Source organism: Lissotriton vulgaris, chromosome 5 (assembly GCF_964263255.1).
Source record: "Lissotriton vulgaris chromosome 5, aLisVul1.2, whole genome shotgun sequence".
NCBI lineage: Eukaryota > Metazoa > Chordata > Amphibia > Caudata > Salamandridae > Lissotriton > Lissotriton vulgaris.
This window is the reverse complement of record NC_141693.1, coordinates 520,413,111-520,432,619: the sequence shown is the minus strand read 5'-3', so window position 1 is coordinate 520,432,619 and position 19,509 is coordinate 520,413,111. Positions and strand designations below refer to the sequence as shown.

The window sequence follows — 19,509 nt, the reverse complement described above, 5'->3', positions numbered from 1 at the left end:
CAACTCCCAGGAATAACCAGCTCACATACCCTCTCAACAAGTCCCACCTGCTGAGGGAGAATTGACAATTTACTTATGGGTTCTTCGAATAGTTTATCCATCCATAAATAAGCAAAATATATAGTGTAAAGGTGGTGTGTTAGCCTAATAACGGTCAATGGAACTACCCTTATATAGCATTAGGACAAACTAGTTAACGTTTCAATCATTTGTATCAAAGAGTAATGGTAATGGCATGTATACAAAATAAAAGATATCCGCTCAGGCCTCTTATGACATAGGTGAGGCTACACTAGATTTCAAGTTTATAATTATTTTTAAAAAACTATCATATTTTTAAACAAAGGCAAAATATCAAAACAAAACTGTCTCACACTAATTATAATTACATATTTGAATAGGTAGGTACATATTCTAAAAGGCTGAAATAGTATCATTGGACAATTTTGAATACCAACAATTTGAAACTTAGGGGACATCTAAGATAATGAAATCAAGTTTGTTACAGAATGGAGAACAGTAGGTCTTTACATGGCATTACATTGATAGGGCAGTTAAGGGTTGTATTCTAAAATGTAAAACTACAGAACTGGTTTAAAGAATCGTTCAATTGTAAAGCACTAGATAAATGGATCAAATAAATTGATTAATTTACATTTAAGTAGGACAACCACATTGCCACCCTTTAATGAAAGTCTAATTTCTTCTATCAGTTTTCAAGGGGCGTCATCATGATGGTGTACTTTCTCAATAAAATGGTCAAATGGGATCAGAATTTGGTTTAGGCACCCATTTCTTCTACAATGTTAGGTAATTCTTTTCTTTACAATTTGGTAAATTTACACCAATAACAAAAACCAACAGAGGCATTGGAAGCCATCAATGGAATTTTCAATGTCACAATGACTGTAAAGAAAGAGCCATTTTTTGTGTTTTGGTCTTGATTTTTATAATTTCTTCTGTCAGCGAAAAAAGGTTTGCCAAAAGGAGTTTTACAAGTATGATAACATATTTCAGTAAGGTAAAGTTTGTTTTAATGCAGAGAAGGTTGAAAGTGGTCTTTCTGTATGAGGTACTATTCACCTTTCATTACCTTCACCAGTATAGCAGGTTAACAAATGTAGCTGGAACTGAAGTCCAACCAAGATAAATTTCCAGTCTTCTCTACCTGTGATGAGCCAAATCATAAATGATTGTTTATGCAATACATGACAAACAAACAAAAGGTTGAAGGTCTTGTTCCGGTTGGTGGGTGTGGTTCGCAAGAAAGTTATGCTCCTATCTATCTGATATGGGAATACAGGTATCCTGACCTGTGAAGCTGGACTGCAAATGCTGTCATCACTTGAGGTGCTGAGGTGAGGCTGAAGGGTAGAACGCCAAACAATTACTGCTCTGATAACAAGCTAACCAACTCTGGGGGCTCTTTGCATACCTGCATTCAGGACAACATCAGACTAGAGAAGTCTCAAAAACAAAATCAAGGCATAAAGACGGCCAAACTATGCACATAAAATCTCGAACGATATTCCTGTACCTACCAGGACCACTCCAATTCCAATTTAGGAGAGCTCTGAAGATGTACCGGTTTAAATAAAGATATCAAAAGGAAGTAACAGTCTATTTTTTATTATCCAAATCCAGCTCTCTCCAATCAGTCACACTGATTGCATCTTTGTCTTTGACCAGGCACAGCTTTCACGTAACTTTGTTTTGGATCCGAGGGGTTGATGATCCATAAATATGTAAGACTTTAGAACACAGATACTTATATCTGTATACCCAGGTTACGCTTTCTGGAACACATGGTGAACTTTCATTTGTTTAAAAGTATTCCCTTACAGTAGCACAAGGAAAAGTAGCAACATTAGTACACTAACTGCAAATACTGGCCATACCAGATGCAGAAGCAGTAATGGTAGTAAGTAGTATGGATCACTAACATATCGGAAGCACAAATATTGCATGGAGAGAATATTGTGTCAAAAATAGAGAAGGTAAGAGCCAATAGGCAAGTATAGATTTACTATTCCTAACTCCACATATATGTACTTTGAAGATATATATATATATATATATATATATATATATATATATATATATATATATATATATATATATATATATATTGTCAAGGTACACACATTTGGAGTTATATACAGTAAAACTTTGCTTACCTATAAAAACATACCTTCACAATATGTTTGTCCTTCTATATTCTTGACACTGTAGTTTGTCCACACAACATTCTGTCGCCGATATTTTGTCTGTACAAGTAGTACAGCCTGCAGCAGCACTAAATATAATATATGTACCATCAGGGATAGTAATGTCAGTAGTAGTATTAGCCGTAGGAGCAGCAGGATAAGTATCAACAGCACTAGTACTACTATTTACACAAGCACTACTAGAATGCATACTATACACAAACATTCCCCTTAACACGCTGTAGGTTTTCTGCAATCAATTATAAAAAAGCATTGGAGCATGGCGGTAGGGTAAGGAGGATACTAAAGTATATAGTTGCCACATTTGCTGATGCAATGGATCTGTAAGCCATAGGTTATTTCACCACATGATCTCACTTCCTGGTCTAGGGTACCAAGGAAATCTAATATATGGATGACAATCGAAGCACTGCAAAAGCTTCCAAATACCTTCCAACTCAAAATAAGTGGTAATAGTTATTGATACAGTAACCAGTACAACTTAGAAACATTCAGAGCCAAGCAAACTATTTTAATAGGCTCTCCTCCTCCTCCTTAGAGGGATGAGGTGGAGAGAAGAAAGCAGAAATAGTAATAGACTGCCCCACGTGGAAGGATAACATGACTTCTGGCAGAAATGATATTGTAGTGCACAGCACCAACTTGCCAGGAAAGAAAGATGGGAATGCACTGCAGCTCACGGAAACATCTGCAATGAGGAAAATCTTTTTGATTGTCAGCAATCTCAGCATGCAACAGTACATTGGTTTGAAACTTGTACACTAGAAAGATCAGAACAAAGTTAAGGTCCTACTGCGGCATAATGAAAGGCTCATGTCAATAAAATGAAAGCGAGTCCACTTAGAAAACACATCACAACTGTTGACAGGAACAACAAATCTTGGCCAGGCAAACACAAAGGCTGAAAGGGTCAACAAATAACCTTATACAAACAGAGTATCAGATAGCTTGACCTATAGCGACTCAACAGGACTATCTCTGCACTAAGCCACAAACCTCGCCAACCACCACAGTGAATACATTTGGTAGATGTGCGCCAAGCCACAAGAATAATATCCACTACTTGAGGAGGTGATCAAACACATGGAGGTTTTGGTTGTGGATACTCAGGTGTAGGAATCAACAGTGAAGCTGAGAAAGAATGTCCTCCTAAAGGGATAGGCTGACTGAACGTGGCGTAGGAGGGAGGGTAGGGGGTGTCAAATACTCAAGTCTAAAAATCTTTCCTGGCCCATTCGAAAGCAAAAAGGATGACCTGTGCCTAGTCCGTCATGATCGTCTTCAGGGGCAGGAGTGACAGGGGTGGGAAGACACAGAAGACTGGCATACATACCATTTAGGCAGAAAGTGTTCTAAGAAACCCCTTGATGAAAACCTTGCTGCACAATAATCACAACACTGTGTTCCTGACTGGGGTGCAAGCATCGACTCATTTTTCGCACCAGTTGACAAAGGTGAACAATATGTGCAGAGGGGGACTTGGGGACAAGTTCGGGAGCTCCCAACAGGGGGCTTGGTTCACAAGGGTTCTGGGGGTATGGCAGCATAATCTGTCTTCACCAACCCAGGATGGGGTGTTTTGGTGCAGAGGAAATAAGATGGTTGGCTTGGTGTCACAGTGCCTTGCGGTCGACGATCTCACTGGTTGAGGGAGCAAAAACCAGGACAGCTGGGCAACTCTGAGGGTGGGTCTTTGCGGTGCCGACAACCCATGTAGGTTGCTCATTGTCCGTGTTGTTGGAGTCCGGATTGGACTCAAACAGGCTTTGGTTGCTGCAAGGGGTCCGGTACCTCGGGTATTGGGGCTGTGCGGCTCCGGTTGGTCCAGACACCTTCTCACTTGGTGGGGGAGATGGATCGGACCTCCTGGTGCACGGTGACCTCTTCCTGGACAGATGCTGCATCGTTACGACTGGGGAGCGGCAGCACGGTAAACTGGACTCTGCTGTTTTGGTGCCTGCAGGCTGGAGGGGAGTAGATCCTTTACTACAAGGGAGATTGCTGGCAATTTGCGAAGGGCTGGCAGTCTACCGGGATTCTTGGTAGAGACTCAGCTGTAGGACAAGTCATTTTCTTCACGTTTGTCAAAACTGGTGCTGGCAGGCATGGTTTGGTGCCAAAAAAATCCACAGCAAGTCTTCAGCTCTCGTTTTCGAACCTCTTCTTTATCATCTTCTTCTGGGCCGTCAAATCCGAGTTCGTGGCATCAAAGGTGCTACCTAAATAATCAATTAAGGGGCGTTAAGGCGAGTGCCAGGTGGTAGCCAATGGGCTACTCCACTTTAGGGGGACTACACCCCCTATATGACCACTTCCTGAGGAAATTGGGCATAACTGTGACCCAGAACACCTAATTTCACCAAAAACAAAGATGGAGGAATAATAGTTTTTGTGTTCACATCAGGTAGCCCACCGTTAGGGTGGAACTAGTCTCCTAGTTAACACACCTCCTGACTAGCTATTTTCTAGCCGGTCCTGGTGACAAATGGTCCTGGGCAGGTGGTGTCTGGGGAAAGCCTGGGTCGCATATAAAAGACGAGAGAGGCCTTTAAAGCCTCCTGCCTGGATATACTTATTATTTAGCCATCCTTCTAGGGAGGAGGTGACAACACCTCAGGCCACAGCAAGCGTGGTTTCTGCCCTCAGAGCGGGGTTCTCACCTGCAGGGGATCAGAAACCGGTCTTTGGCGGCAGGTTGGTCTACACCAGTCAGCCAGAATACAAAAGGTTGGTAGATTTTAAAGGGGACACCTCTAAGGTACCCTCTGGCTGCATGTTTTAATAAATCAACCACTGGAATCAGTGTGGGTTGGTTAATGCAAGATGTTTGATACCAAACATCTCCGGTTTCAGTGAAGCCTTCATGTAGCTGGTGAACTCGTGATCACCGGTGCCCAGTACACATATACTCAAGATGGCTTCCCTGTTCACTGGCAATGTCCAAGAATAAACTCTGACACCAAAGGAGCATATCTGCTCATGCGTATATGTACTCATGTGTAATATACTACACCCTGCCAATGGGCTGCAAGGCCTGCTGAAGGGGTGACTTGCATATAATGCATGCAGCGTCTGTGGGCATGTTGTGTCTTCACTTTTGTCTGCACCATGCCATGCAGCCTGAAATGGCAGCTTTCAGGAATGTTTATAGTGGTTCCTGAGGGTGGCCCCATACCTACTGCAGCCCTTAGGGACCCTCTTTAGTACCTATGCCCTATGCACCTAGGGTACCATTTACTAGAGACTTGCAAGGGTGCTAAAGGTATTACCAATAGGGGGAGGGGGGAAGGGAGGGGGGAATTGTACAGTTTCAGGGAAAGAGATCTGGTTCTAGGGACCTGGATAGCAGGAACCCAGTGTACTTCTGTCAAAATTGCATCAATTACCAGGTAATAAGTGGGGGTTACCTTGTCAAAAAGGGGCACTTTCCTACAGTAAGGATTTCAGAACCAGAACTGGAAGGCATAAAGCAGGACTAGATCCCTCTGACCTTCACCTCTCACAGACAACTAACCCAGCCCAGAGATAATGCATCCTTCATTAATCTTGAATGCAACCTCGGACAACTAGCCCATGGCACACAGAAATTCCACTGCAAGACCCATATTTGCCAAAGAGCACTTGAGATCAGAGCAATAAACAAGGCTATTAGGCCAAGGAGCCTCAGAAGAAACGCGTTACTTACCTGTAACAGCAGTTATCCAGTTTTGGTGTCTTTCATAGATTCACATGCCTGAATCATTCCCCGTCGTTGAGACGGGAGCCTCCGGTACATAGAAAAGTAATGTCCTATAGACATACATAGAGAAAATAGGCCTAAGGACCTCACCTTAGTAGCCTATCCTTGTCCTTATGCAAAAAGGACCAAAGTCTTAGAGTCAGCCAATCAGCTATGACCTCCCTCTAGAACCTTCCTGGGAGGAGCCTCAGTCCCTCAGATTTTCGTACGCACCCAGCTACTTATGGCGTAATACAGTTAGAGAGGGATGTGAGTCCTTCCAGGGGAGGCGGGAGGGTTGCATGTGAATCTATGAAAGACACCAATACTGGATAACTGCTGTTACAGGTAAGTAACGCGTTTCTTATCCAGTATTAGGGGTGTCTTTCATAGATTCACATGCCTGAATCAGAGTAGATAGCAATAACGTATGCACATTTCTGATGTAATGTTGCCTTACAGTCATGTTAGACAATACACATATTATCATATAACATGGGAATGATAGCATAAAGCAGAATATTATAAAGATAAAGAATGTGCATACCCGGATGGCGGGATGTTGGAAGGCTCACCTCACTGAAAGAGATGGCGAAGCACCGGCTGGCCCACTGCTGCATCCTTCTGAAGTTCGATATCCAGGCAGTAGTGTCTGGAGAAAGTGTGCAGCGTTTTCCAGGTCGCCGCTCTGCATATTTCCAAAATCGGCACTCCAGCGAACAGTGCTGCCGATGTGGACATTGCTCTGGTGGAATGCGCAGTAACATGATCACTCAGAGGCCGTCCGGCCTTGTCATGGCAGAATGCTATCGCTGAGGAGATCCACCTTGAGATGCTTTGTTTTGTGAGAGGCAGACCCATTCTCGGTCTGCTGTAGGCCACAAATAGTTGTGAAGATTTTCTGAAAGTCTTAGTTTTGTCTAGGTAGAACTTTAGACACCTCTTGAGATCCAAAGAATGTAATGTTCTTTCTGCTGCGGTGGAAGGGTTCGCAAAGAAAGACCGAAGGACTATCGGTTCATTGAGATGAAAGTCTGAAGGCACTTTCGGTATGAATTTAGGATTCGGTCTCAGCACCACCCTGTCCTGTTTGAACTGCATGAATGGCTCCTGAATGGATAGAGCCTGTAGCTTGCTCACTCTACTGGCCGATGTTAAAGCGAGTAAGAGAGCCGTTTTCCATGAGATGTACTTGATGGATGCTCGATGAATGGGCTCAAAAGGATGCCTCATGAGTTGGTTGAGGACTAGATTGAGATGCCATGTCGGAGGGACCTTCCGAGGTCCTAGGAAGGATCTATAAAGTCCCTTTAGGAACTGTTTTACCAGTCTATTGGACCATAGAGAAGGTCCTGTGAAAGTTCTGGTGAACCGTGAGATAGCCGCCAGGTGAACCTTTATAGATGCATGCGCCAGTCCTGACTGTGCTAAATGCAGGAGATATGGCAGTATCTGCTCGGGTGTGATGTGCAGTGGTCGCAGGCCTTGCTCTGAACACCAAATGCAGAATCTTTTCCATTTGAGCGATTAGGTTTTGTTGGTACTGTCTGCTCTCGCTTTTGCCAATACGTCTCTGCATTCCTGCGGGATATTCAGGCTACAGAACTCTCTGTGCTCAGGAGCCAGGCCGATAACCCGAGCGATTGCAGGTTCGGGTGTTGCACCTGTCCGTTGGACATTGTTAGGAGGTTCGGGTGCTGCCGCAGACTAATCGGTGTCCTGACGGAGAGTCGAAGCAGATCCGAGAACCAGTGCGGTCTCGGCCAGAACGGGGCAATTAGGATCAGGGTACAAGGTTCCGCCTTCATCTTCCTGAGGACTTTTGGAATCATTGGAAACGGAGGAAAAGCGTATGCAAACACGCTGAACCAACCGATGGAAAAAGAATTTCCCAGTGATCCTTGTTGTGGATGCCAGCTTGCGTAGTTTGGGCATTTGGCGTTCCCCCTGGTGGCAAACAGGTCGATTCCTGGGACTCCCCATTGAGAGAATATGTGAGTCAGTGCGCTTTCGCTTAGTTCCCACTCGTGGGAGAGGGATTTTTGCATGCTCAGGGCGTCCGCGATGGTATTGTCCTTGCCTGGTACATAGTCCGCTCTGAACGTGATTCCATGTAGCAGTAGCCAGTTCCAGATCTTCTGCGATTCGCGTGATAGAGTGAGCGAACGCGTTCCTCCCTGTTTGTTGAGATAGTGCATCGTCGTGGTGTTGTTCGTTTTGACGAGCACCTGGGAGTTCTGGATGCGTGGTAGAAAGGCCTGCAGAGCCAGATACACAGCTCTCAGTTCCAGAAGGTTTATGTGGAGCTGTTTTTCCTGAGTGGCCCACTTGCCGCTTATCCGAAGGTCTTGGAGGACAGCGCCCCATCCTTCCAGGGAGGCGTCCGTGGTGACCACCAGAGGTGTTGCCGGAAGTAGAAATGGCAGCCCTACAGATAGATTCTTGCGACACCTCCACCAGTCCAGATTCTTGGATATTTTTGGCGTTATTTTTACAACGTCCTGGAAAGAACCTGTACTCTGGGTCCATTGGTTCGTGAGGGCCTCCTGCAATGGGCGCATCCTGAGTCTGCAGTGAGGGATGAGGAGTATGCAGGAAGACATCATACCCAAGAGAGACTTGTAGGTCCGGACTTTTAGGCTCTTCTTTGACGCCACAGCCATGGCCAGAGATATTATCTTGTTTGTCCTTTCCATCGAGGGGAAGGCAATTGCGCACTCAGTGTCCAAGGTCGCCCCGAGGAAGATAATGTTTGTTGTAGGGATCATGCAGGATTTCTTGAGATTGAGAGTTAATCCTAGCCTTTGAAAAAGATTGGTGCAGGCGTTGGAGGATTCGGTCGCGCCTATAGCTGAGGGTGCCTTCACCAGCCAATCGTCGAGGTAGGGGAAGACTTGGTGACCCATTTGACGCAGGAAAGCTGCCACCGGTGCAAGGCACTTTGTGAAAATCCGCGGCGCGGACTTGAGGCCAAACGGCAGGACCTTGAATTGGTAATGTTGTCCTGCGACTTCGAATTTTCTGTGACACTTGAGGATGGGGATATGGTAGTAGGCATCTTGGAGATCCAAAGATGTCATGAAATCCCCTTTTTCCAGCATGCCTAGTATTTCTTGAATGGTCACCATCCTGAACGATTGGCTCCGTAGGAAAGCGTTGAGCGCTCGGAGGTCCAGAATGGGCCTCCATTTTTCCTCCTTCTGGTGTACAAGAAAGAAGTGGGAATAGAAGCCTTTCCCTTTCAGAGGTGTTGGAACTCGTTCGATTGCACCTTTCCGTAGCATCACAGAAATTTCTTGGAGAAGCAGGCGTAGATGTTTGTGTGTCCGTCTGCGGGGAGGTGTTGTAGGAGGGATGGTGGTGAATTCCAGGGAATGGCCGAATCTTATTATTTGGAGAACCCACCGGTCTGTGGTGATGAGTTGCCAATTTGTGAGGAAATGGGTCAATTTTCCTCCAATTTGTAATGAGGGATAGGGTGGCTGGACTGGCTGGAGTAATAGGTCACTGGCGGCCGCCAGTGCCCCTCTTCTGATTTTTGCCCCTGAAGCTTGATCTTCCGTAGGAAGACTGACGACTCTGTTGGTGTTTTTGTTGGTATTGATTTTTATTTTGGTAGGAGTAAGAGGACCTATTCTGATAGGAACCTCGGTAAGAGGATTGTCCTCTGGATCTGTTGCCTCGAAAGGACTGGTTCCGCGCCTGCAAGGTACCCAGTGCCCTGGCCGTATCGGTGTCCTTCTTTATGGTTTGTAGTGCTTCATCGATCTTGTCCCCAAAAAGGTGCTGGCCGTCGAAGGGCATGTCAAGCACTTTTGATTGCACCTCCTGTCGGAACGATGTCGCTTTAACCCCTTCGCTGCGGGGCTAATTTCCCCACAGCGCGGGGGGAGGGGGGCAGCGCACGGCGCCGCTGTGCTCATGACGAGCCCAGCCTGTCATGCAGCACGGTGCTCGTGTGCTGGTGACGAGCCTGGGCTCGTCATGACCACGCCCGCGCAATGGAACGCTCAGCACAGCGGGGAAATTAGCCCCGCGTGTGAGAGTTCCACGGCTCATGACGAGCCCAGGCTCGTCACCAGCACACGAGCACCGTGCTGCATGACGAGCCTGGGCTCGTCATCAGCACAGAAGGGGTTAAACCATCCTTGACGGCGTAGGACTGCTGCTCCAGCAAGTTGACGAAAGCCGGTCATATCTGCATCAATAGCACAGTCAATTTTTTCCGCTGCTGAGGTTTGACCCTCCGTAAGCAGTGCCTTGACTTCACCCTGGACTGTGTCCGCTAAATAGGGGACTATGTCTTCCCAGAGTTGGCGATTATAACGCCCCAATAGAGCTATGGAATTGGCCACCTTGATGGTCATGGCCGATGATGTCGTAAATCGTTTTCCGATCGTGTCCAACTTCCTGCCCTCTTTGTCCGGAGGTGCTGACAGAGGGGAGGAAGGGTTGCGGGAGTTCTTCTGGGCTGCCTGCGTAACCACCGAATCTGGTTTCGGGTGTCCATTGAGGCAAGCTGCCGCTGTAAGTGGGGCTTTATATTTTTTGTCCAGGCGTGGAACAACCGCAGGTACAGAAGCGGGCGTCAGCATTAGTTTCTTGCCTTGCTCCCACAGGAATTCTATTATTGGAATAGATTTCGTTGACTTCTGCGTCTGCTCCTTGAAATCGTGCAAGAAGCATTCAGTTTCAGTTGATTTCATAACCATATGGAATCGCTTTGCCGCCCTTTCCACAATTTTATGGAAGCTGCCAATATCCACAGGTGGTGAATCCGCTTGGCGTGGTTGGGGTGAAGCTGGGGAAGATGCCACATACTCATCCTCCTCATCATGGGCAGAGTGGATTTCCTGGACCTCTCCTTCTTCCAATTCATCCTCATCATCATCTTCGTCTGACGATACTACCACCTGAGGTTGGATTCTCTCACGGTGGGTTTGAGGGAGAGGTTGAGACTGTTTTGGGGCCGACGCTGGTTTATTCACTGCAGGCGTCTGATTCCCACTTTCCGTTGTTGGTGTTTCCGGGAAGCGTTGCTTGTAATCCTGTATAAGGTATTTCAGGTCATTGACAAGAGATGCCGGCAGGCATACCATCGGGGTGACCTCCGTGCGAACACTAGTGTGGACAGAGTGTTCCTGGTAAGCCATCTCCTCCTGTTCTTCGTCTGTGCTCTGGCATTTGACATGAAGGTCCGAAATGGAAGTAGCTGGATCCAGGAGTTCCTCTTCCTCAGATTCCTCACTCTGGAAGATTTCTGAAGGCAACTGCGTTTGCACTTTACTCGGAGACGTGGTTTCCGGCGTAATTTGCTGCTTGGCTACCTTGCCAGACGCAGAACTTGATGTAGAAGTTCCTGCCGTCGTCGCTGGTGTCGTCGACGGTGGCAGCGTTAGAGACGACACTTCTACGAGCTTGGACTTCTTCCATGGCTCAGAAAGGGCCAGTGTCGACGACGAGTCATCCGTCGACGGTGTCTTCGTCGACGGTAAGGTCTTCGTCGACGGTATCTCCATAGACGGCATTTTGGTCGTCGACGATGACCTCGACGTCGGTGGGGTCGTCGTCGGTGCACTCGTCGACGGTGAGCCCGTCGTCGACGTCTTTGCCGTCTTCGTAGTCGACGCCTTCGGCGTCGATGCCCTCGTCGACGCCTTCGTCGTCAACGCGATCGTCGACGGTGGGCTCTTCATCGACGTCACCGTCGTCGACGGTGGGCTCTTCATAGACGACGCCGTCGTCGACGAGGTTTGACGTCGACGACGATTTTAGCAGGACAATAGATGAAATAGGTCTACCTGCTGACGACGATGATGGAGTTGTCGTCGTCGATGAGGAAGCCGTCGACGCTGTCGTCGTCGACACAGTGGTTGTCGCCGTGGTAATCCTTTGCGCATGCCTGCTAGATGACTGAGCAGGCTTCTTAAAAGTCTGGGCATCTTTGGCAGACACTGAATATGTCGTAGATCTTGCCTCTGAAGACTTCTTTTGTGCCTTCTTAGGAGGAGTGTCTGAGGGGCTAGGGGAAGTTACCCTTGGCCTCTTTAGAGAGACTTCTGAGGTCCTGGAAACGCTGCCCTCTGAAGATTCCAAGTTGTCTCTCTCCTTGAGCCTGTCAAGCCAGATGAGCAGGCGACCTTCCCTGTCTCTTACGGTCCTCTTATGGAAAGACCTACATATTCTGCAGTCTGCAGGGACGTGGTCTGGATAGAGGCAATATAAGCACAGGGCATGCTTATCCTCCACATGGAGCCTTTTCTTCCCACATGAAGTGCAGGCCCTGAAAAGGGCTTTCTTCTGGGATTCAGACATTGTAGAAGCAGTTGAAAGAAAACACTTACTGCAGGAATAAGTGGACTGAAGTAATCCTTTTAGATGTAGAATGAAGAAACACTTCCAAAAGTTAAGTAGATGGTTTGAAATAAATCCTGAGGAGAGCTCAGGCTGGAGACTCCCTAGCACAACGTGCGGTAGAAAATCTGAGGGACTGAGGCTCCTCCCAGGAAGGTTCTAGAGGGAGGTCATAGCTGATTGGCTGACTCTAAGACTTTGGTCCTTTTTGCATAAGGACAAGGATAGGCTACTAAGGTGAGGTCCTTAGGCCTATTTTCTCTATGTATGTCTATAGGACATTACTTTTCTATGTACCGGAGGCTCCCGTCTCGACGACGGGGAATGATTCAGGCATGTGAATCTATGAAAGACACCCCTAATACTGGATAACCATCCGCGCCAGAACCCACAAATTAGTTAAAAAAAAAAAAGCATTGGGATCATATTCCGAATGTCCTGGACTCTCTGGTCAGAGTTGAAAAGGCTTTGAATACCAGTGTTCAGGATGGCACCTACAAAGAGGATGTTCTAAGTATTACAGGTGCAATGTAGGCTCTTTGATCGAGAACCCCAGAGATGAGAGAAGGGTAACAGTCATCCGCAGGTGGTCCATCACCTACTAAAACTCCGCCTTCAGCAGCAAATTGCTGATGAATGGGAATACATATATTCTGACCGGATTGAACCACTACCATCACTTGAAAGGGCTGAGGTGAGACTGAAGGATAGAACACCAAATCGGTGTACGCTCTGTATACGCTTTCTGCAAGTTGAAGTATACCATTCAGTCTACTAGATTCAAGGCAGAAAGATCCTGGACTAAAGGTAACATCTCGAACCGGTCCTTCCAAAGGAATACGTTTAGGAGCAAGAGGTTTATAACTGTCCTAAAGTCGCTGTCTTTTTTCGATTTCCCCCCCAAAGAAATTGTGGGCGTAGCATTCAGCGACCTTCTCTCTGGCCCCTTTGGCCAGTAATGACTAGAATTCCTGTGCAAGAATAGAAGTCTGCTTTGCTGAAGTATGAACTGAAACAGTTGGAATATGATCTAAAGTAACAGCACGCTAGCCTGGGAAGAAAAATCAGATACTGTTCCCTACCATTACTATGGAAGTGTAAATCGAATCAGCTTAACCACAGCTACAGTAGGTGAAGAGAAAAAGAAAATGACTTCCTTTGATGTCATCCATTGACCCGCTGTGTCCTCTTGTGCCACAAAAAGGAAGGCTGTGTTTGCTGTTGCACGGGTTAGGAGGGCTGCCTTTATTGGTAGTCAAGACCCTGAAAGCATCCCATGAATTGTCAATACTGTTGGAGGAATTCATGGGCCAGGTAAAGTAAACCTAATGAACAGGGAATAACCATAATCTCCGTAAAGTGCTCCAGAGCAGAGCTCACCTTTTCCCGAAAACCTTAAACTGTCAAATGGCATATTTATAGGGGATGCCTTCACATCATTGGTAGAATCCTGTTGCATGCATCCAGGCATGAAGCCTAATCAAGAAACTAGTTACAACTGACCAACACAAACAGTCTGACATGTTTTGCTGCCTCCTGCTAATCTTGGATTGTCTGGTCAAAGGTGTTCCTGAATAATCAAGGGAGGGCCAGTAAAACCTCACAGGCCATGTCCCAAAGAGCACGAGCTTCCAGACTCAGAAGATAGACAGCATTCAAGGACATCATGACTTAGATGGCGGAAGGAAAGACTCTTCTAGAAAATACTTTCTTCCCAAAGGCATCAATGCATTTTGATTCACTGTCCAGCAGTGCGGCTGAAATGCTTTGATGTTGACCTTGCTTGTAGAAACTTGGACGACCAAATTCTCAGAGGTAGCGTGCTGATAAAAAAAAGGAGAGGTTTCTAGGGGCAGGCGTAGGAGACCTAGCCACATGTCAACCAATGGGGGCCCGAAATACAGCTTAGTCCATGTTGTCATTAAGGTGTTTGTCAGGGGTCCTCTAAAGGGCAGCTAGGGCTCTGAATTCGCAGGTCCAGGCTTCTGAATCTCAGTCAACAGGCTTGCTTTAGTCTCAATAGTAAGTAGTTCAGCATCAACATTTCTGCTACTCTGTGGACTACTACAGTGAAGGAGACACACTCTTCAGTGGAGTCCAATTCTGTTTCAGGTGTAATGTCTAGGCCACTAGCATTCTGTATTTCTAGGTAAAGCCAGCATCAATGTAGTTGGCGGGATCAACGTGTCCTCTTAATCCTCATCCAATTCATATTGGAGTCTTGAACAGCAGCAGTATCTGAGCCAAACAGGGCTTCCAGTTTGCAATAACATCGGTACTGATGAAGATGCTGGTGTTTCTCCAACATAGGGAAGTCTGAGGTGGAGCTGGCTGCCTCTAAAATGTTATGGTAATATCATAGTGGTACATTGGCATGGTGCAGGGCAAGATTTGAGCAAAAACTAACATTTGGATAAGATCCCATCTGGGTGCCATTGGAGTCTGGCTTAGAGCGGAGACTGTTGAAAACAAGTACTCTGGTACCACAGAGGAGACATGTCTGGTGCCGACAAGTAGACAGATGGGACAGAAAATTGTAAAGGCCTCTGTTTGTTGTGGGGTTGATGTTTGTCAGGATATCAGGGTGCACTAGCATCAGCCTCTGAATCCGTCCTCTGGAGCGCAGACTAGGCAAATTCATGCTGGAACATAAAAAGCAGGATGGAGATAAATTACCTTGGACTTCCTTCACTTCTTGTGGCAGTTCTTGTTGTGGAACTAGATCTCAGACTTACCTGAGGAAGGAGACTTCGCGCAGTACCTGGAGCAAAAGCAGGCCAGCACTTTGGATCATGTCCACTGTTTGAAGAGCAACCTACCTCCCTTCTTGTTTTCAATGGCAGAGCATCGTCTTATGCTCCCTCATAGTCTTAAGGTGCGTCAGAGAGCATTTGTCCCGCTATTTTGAGTAATGCCCAGACTCGAGGCCCCATAGGCCGGCATTATATGGATCTGTGACTGACATTTGCTCCCTGCAGTCGTAGAATGGGCTGAAGCTTGTGGATTTTTGAGAAACATTTCCCTAGCACACTCTATTTGACAATGCAATTTTGGCATCTGTGAAAACATACTAAGTTGGGAGTGGAGTTCAGATCTTCATTAATGGCGTGGAAAATAAGGAACTGAAGTCCTAGTGTAGAACTGCACGATCACCTTGGGGTTAGTATGGGGTCGCCGCAGAGTTGGATTGTGTGGGAGCAGTTACTTTGAAAGAAAAAAAAAACATCCCAATTGATTGGATCGTGGCGATCTGGGGGTATTCATAAAGTAAGCAATCTACGGGTAGAAGGATCAGAAATCCTTGCCACAGCTTACGAATGCTAATTAACCCAACCCTATATACACAAATTTCTATAGAAGGGATGCTGCCCTTCAACAATGCAGACTTAAAAGCCCCTAAAAACATTTCTGGCAACAAGCCAGCTGCCATTCCTAAAGCCGGATAAATTCCATTTCCTATTTTTGATTTTCCACTACTCGAGTGACATAAATTTCTTTTGTGTTCCCGCCCCTCCAGAGAATACATGGTTAGTACTATGCTGATAATTAATGCCTTCCTTGGAACATAATGCGAGGTGGAGTCCCTCTTGCCTTCATTTTCTTTCTATTTATACTCAGTGACTGGAAAGACCTTTGGAAAGCAGTGCATTATTGTCTATTGTGCAGACCCTGAGTCACCTACCTACAGCTTTCATCGTCTCACTAGCTCATACTGCAGTTGCAGTCAGACCTTTGCTCTTACTTGATGACATTGTGAAACTTATTTTTTTCATAATCAAAAGAATCTATTCTATTATCCGCAACTGGGTCTGACCACTTAACTTTTTAACCCAAGCTCTTACATACATTTTACTTACATACATTTTAAGCCACCACAAGAAAGTTCAGACGACCAGGTTCTCTTTGCTCATTTTTTCCTGTGTTTTCTACAATTCGGTGATAGCTGTCCAACCTCACATTTCGATTGTTGGCCTTGCTCGCATTCCTGCTTCTAGGTTTTAGACCCTTTTGGACTGCATGTGTTCAGGTTGTTGAACTGATTGTTTACACAGACCCACTGTCAATCTTTTGCAGCAATACAAGTATGGTACATTTAGAGGGTGACAGTCAAGATGATTAATTTAAATCATTTGCCTAAGAGCAGGGAAACATAGCTTCACCCTTTTTCTTACATGAGGGGCCCATTCTGGAGTCTCGAGGCAAAAGTTTTCTCAAGCAGAAGGCAGCATGATTCATTAGCACCTCAGCACCTTTCAAGAAATTGATTGGTCTGCTCACACAAACTTCGCCTAAAATGGCCCACTTCATACTGAGTCTACCATTTAGTGGCTCATTCACTGGTAGCAGCTGTCTGAAGCCAGACACCGTTCCCACTTATTTCATGAAACTTGCAGGTCCTTACTGTGTGCTTGCCATTTGTGCTGTACAAACACATTAATCCATCAGGCAGAGCCAGATTCAGGGGCCTGTGGCTCGAACAATTCCCGTCTTTGTGGCATTGCTGCTCTCGATTGTTTTACAATTGGCTGGGGGACTTTCAGCAAACTTGTTTCATTGTACTTACAAATATGAAGAGTGCCGTTCTGGTAGGTAGACTTGGCAAAGTAAATCTACTCTATGGCAGTTCCACAGCGCCACTACAAAAACATTTTTTCAAAAGCAGATACATACCCTAGAACTGTGCCAAGATTGTGCGTAGTGCAAGAAAAAAATGAACCAAGAAATTACTGATTTTTTTCATCTGTTAAGGGATTTTCTATAATAAATACTTAACAAATTTTACTCTGCCCTTATAAAGTAAAGCTTCTGAAAAAAGAACGGGTAGTAACCTAGGAGATCCTTATGGCTAACAATGGGTATGTACCGGTACATGGGTCTTTAATTTACGTATTTCTTTACATAAGTGTGAAGGGCAACTTAATTAAGGTGTTTCAGAGTTTGACAGTACTTGTTGCCCACTGACAAATGACAGATTGTCATGGCAAAACTAAAAACATGAAAAGAACTTAAGATGGCAGATGGCCACCTTTTGACGTGCTGCAGAACTCATGGTGAAAAAGTGGATAAAACAGCCTGACAGATTCCAGTGGCCAAGATCTGTAGATCTTTCAGCATGCCCTTTTTAGGTCGAGCCTAGCACAGCGCATGCGCTGCTTTGGAAAGCGACCTCTTGGAATCACTTCAGCTTTCTTAGAAGCTCGTGTGTGTGTTGCTCACAGGCGATAGGCCTTTGCGTCTGGCTGCAGCACGCAACTGGCCAAAGGCGTGTGGATGTCCCAGCTTCTTTTGAAAGGTTTACTGCCAGAATGTTTTGTTCTCTGGAGACAGCAGCGGCTCGCAGGGGCCCTCGTTTTGTGTCGGGCCATCTGTTTTGTGTCAGGCTTCCTTGGCGCTTTCATTAGAAGGCGCGTTCCCAACTTGGTTTGGAACTCAAAGCTTTTTTATCTGTTTGTAGTATGAATTGCTGCTGCCTTGCACAGACCCTGTATATCTCTAAACACTAGCTTTTATGTTTGTGTAAGCTGCCAACATTTGAGCTAAGGGGAGTGACCTGCTGAACACTTCGGATGTTAGGCGCCCGCATTTAACTCGCTGATGTATATAGAATGAATGCAGCTGCCGGCATTTAACTTGCCGATGTATACAGAATGAATGCAGTGAGTCAGCGCTTCGGAAGCTTGTTTCCGGTCCAGGGAAGGCATGGCTTGGCAGTTCGGGCTGGACTGTTCCCATGAGGCACAGGGTCAGACTGATTTGCACATGGCCATGTCTGAACTGGGGTGGCAGAGTGGGATAAAGAACGGTGATGGATTAAACCCAGATCTGTTGACTGGGTGTGAGTGTTTGATTGGTTCAGATGCTCCGTCCATCACCACCCCCTTTTGTACCTCTTTGTTCGCCATAAATTAGCAGGGTATGCTTAGACGTGAGTCCCGTGCTCACTTTGCCACTGGATTCAAGCAAGCCTGGCTGAAGACGGCTGTAATGCCATAAACCGGTCCTAGGAAGCTTGTTTCCGGTCCAGGGAAGGCATGGCTTGGCAGCTTGGGATGGACTGTTCCTATGAGGCACAGGGTCAGACTGATTTGCATATGGCCATGTCTGAACTGGGGTGGCAGAGTAGGCTAAAGAACGGTGATGGATTGAACCCAGATCTGTTGACCGGGTGCGAGTGTTTGATTGGTTCAGATGCTCCGTCCATCACCACCCCCTTTTGTACCGCTGTGCTGTGTATCACGGCATAGAGGGTGCACAGACATCCATCTTGTTGTGTATGGCAACGCACACATGCGCCACGCACTTCTCGGTTTCCTACCACATGAAGCACAGTAGGCTGCTGCGTTGTGTGCTGGCCAGCTACCTCACATACAGAGTTGATGTGTGGCTCATGCGTCACAGAATATGTAAGCGCGCGCACACAATACTACCCACCATCACCCAGAGCAACGGGCAGTGGCGCAATGTGGCATCACCCTCAGTGACACAAAGGCCCAGGGCTCCGGAGGCAATGATTTCCATCAGCCCTAGCACCTAGACTACAGATGTCTCCTGTGTGCTGTACACCAGCCGGGCCGCAGGGCACTCCTGGGCTGTTTGTCATCAGAGTTAGTCACCGTCGTGAAGAGTCGGATCAGAGGGGCCGGGCCAATGTCAGGCAGTACTACAAGACACAGGTATAGAAGGAATATCAGCTGCACTAAAAGAGGGGCCGCAAGAGTGCGTGGCCAGCGAAGGGAACTGGGGGTGTTTTCCACTCATGCTCTAGGTTGGGTTATTTTTATTGTATCTTCGCCATTTTCATTGTCCGAGCTCCATCAATGCTGTCAGTTCTGACACAGACAGACCTCTTCAGATGCCCCGCTGTTATTGTGACCTCGTAAGCATGGGCGGACAGAGATTCGCCCTTACTACTGTTATTTAAATTAATGAGATTCTTGCTAATCTTATTAATACTACTACTATTATCAAAGAACTGTAAAAAAGCCACATACCGAAAGGGTTGCTGCACCTTACACATGGCAGGATGTGTTATTAGTGTCACTGCACAGGGCGCCTTTCACACACGGACAGTCCTATCTATGCAGGAGCGGACACGTACCAAAAAGAAAGGGCTTATAAGTACGGACCCGGAACACAGTTCTAAAAAGCAAACATTGAAATATGTGTGCGAGTACGAAGGTGCCACTGCAAACTGCCGCTCGTAGCATA

At 46.4% G+C, this 19,509-nt stretch overlaps 1 protein-coding gene across 1 annotated transcript in view; it reads right to left on the bottom strand.

The window, feature by feature from the left end:
• Positions 1-19,509, bottom strand: part of ATAD1 (ATPase family AAA domain containing 1) — a 283,160-nt gene that overhangs the window by 26,453 nt on the left and 237,198 nt on the right. The gene's annotated exons all lie outside the window — the stretch shown is intronic.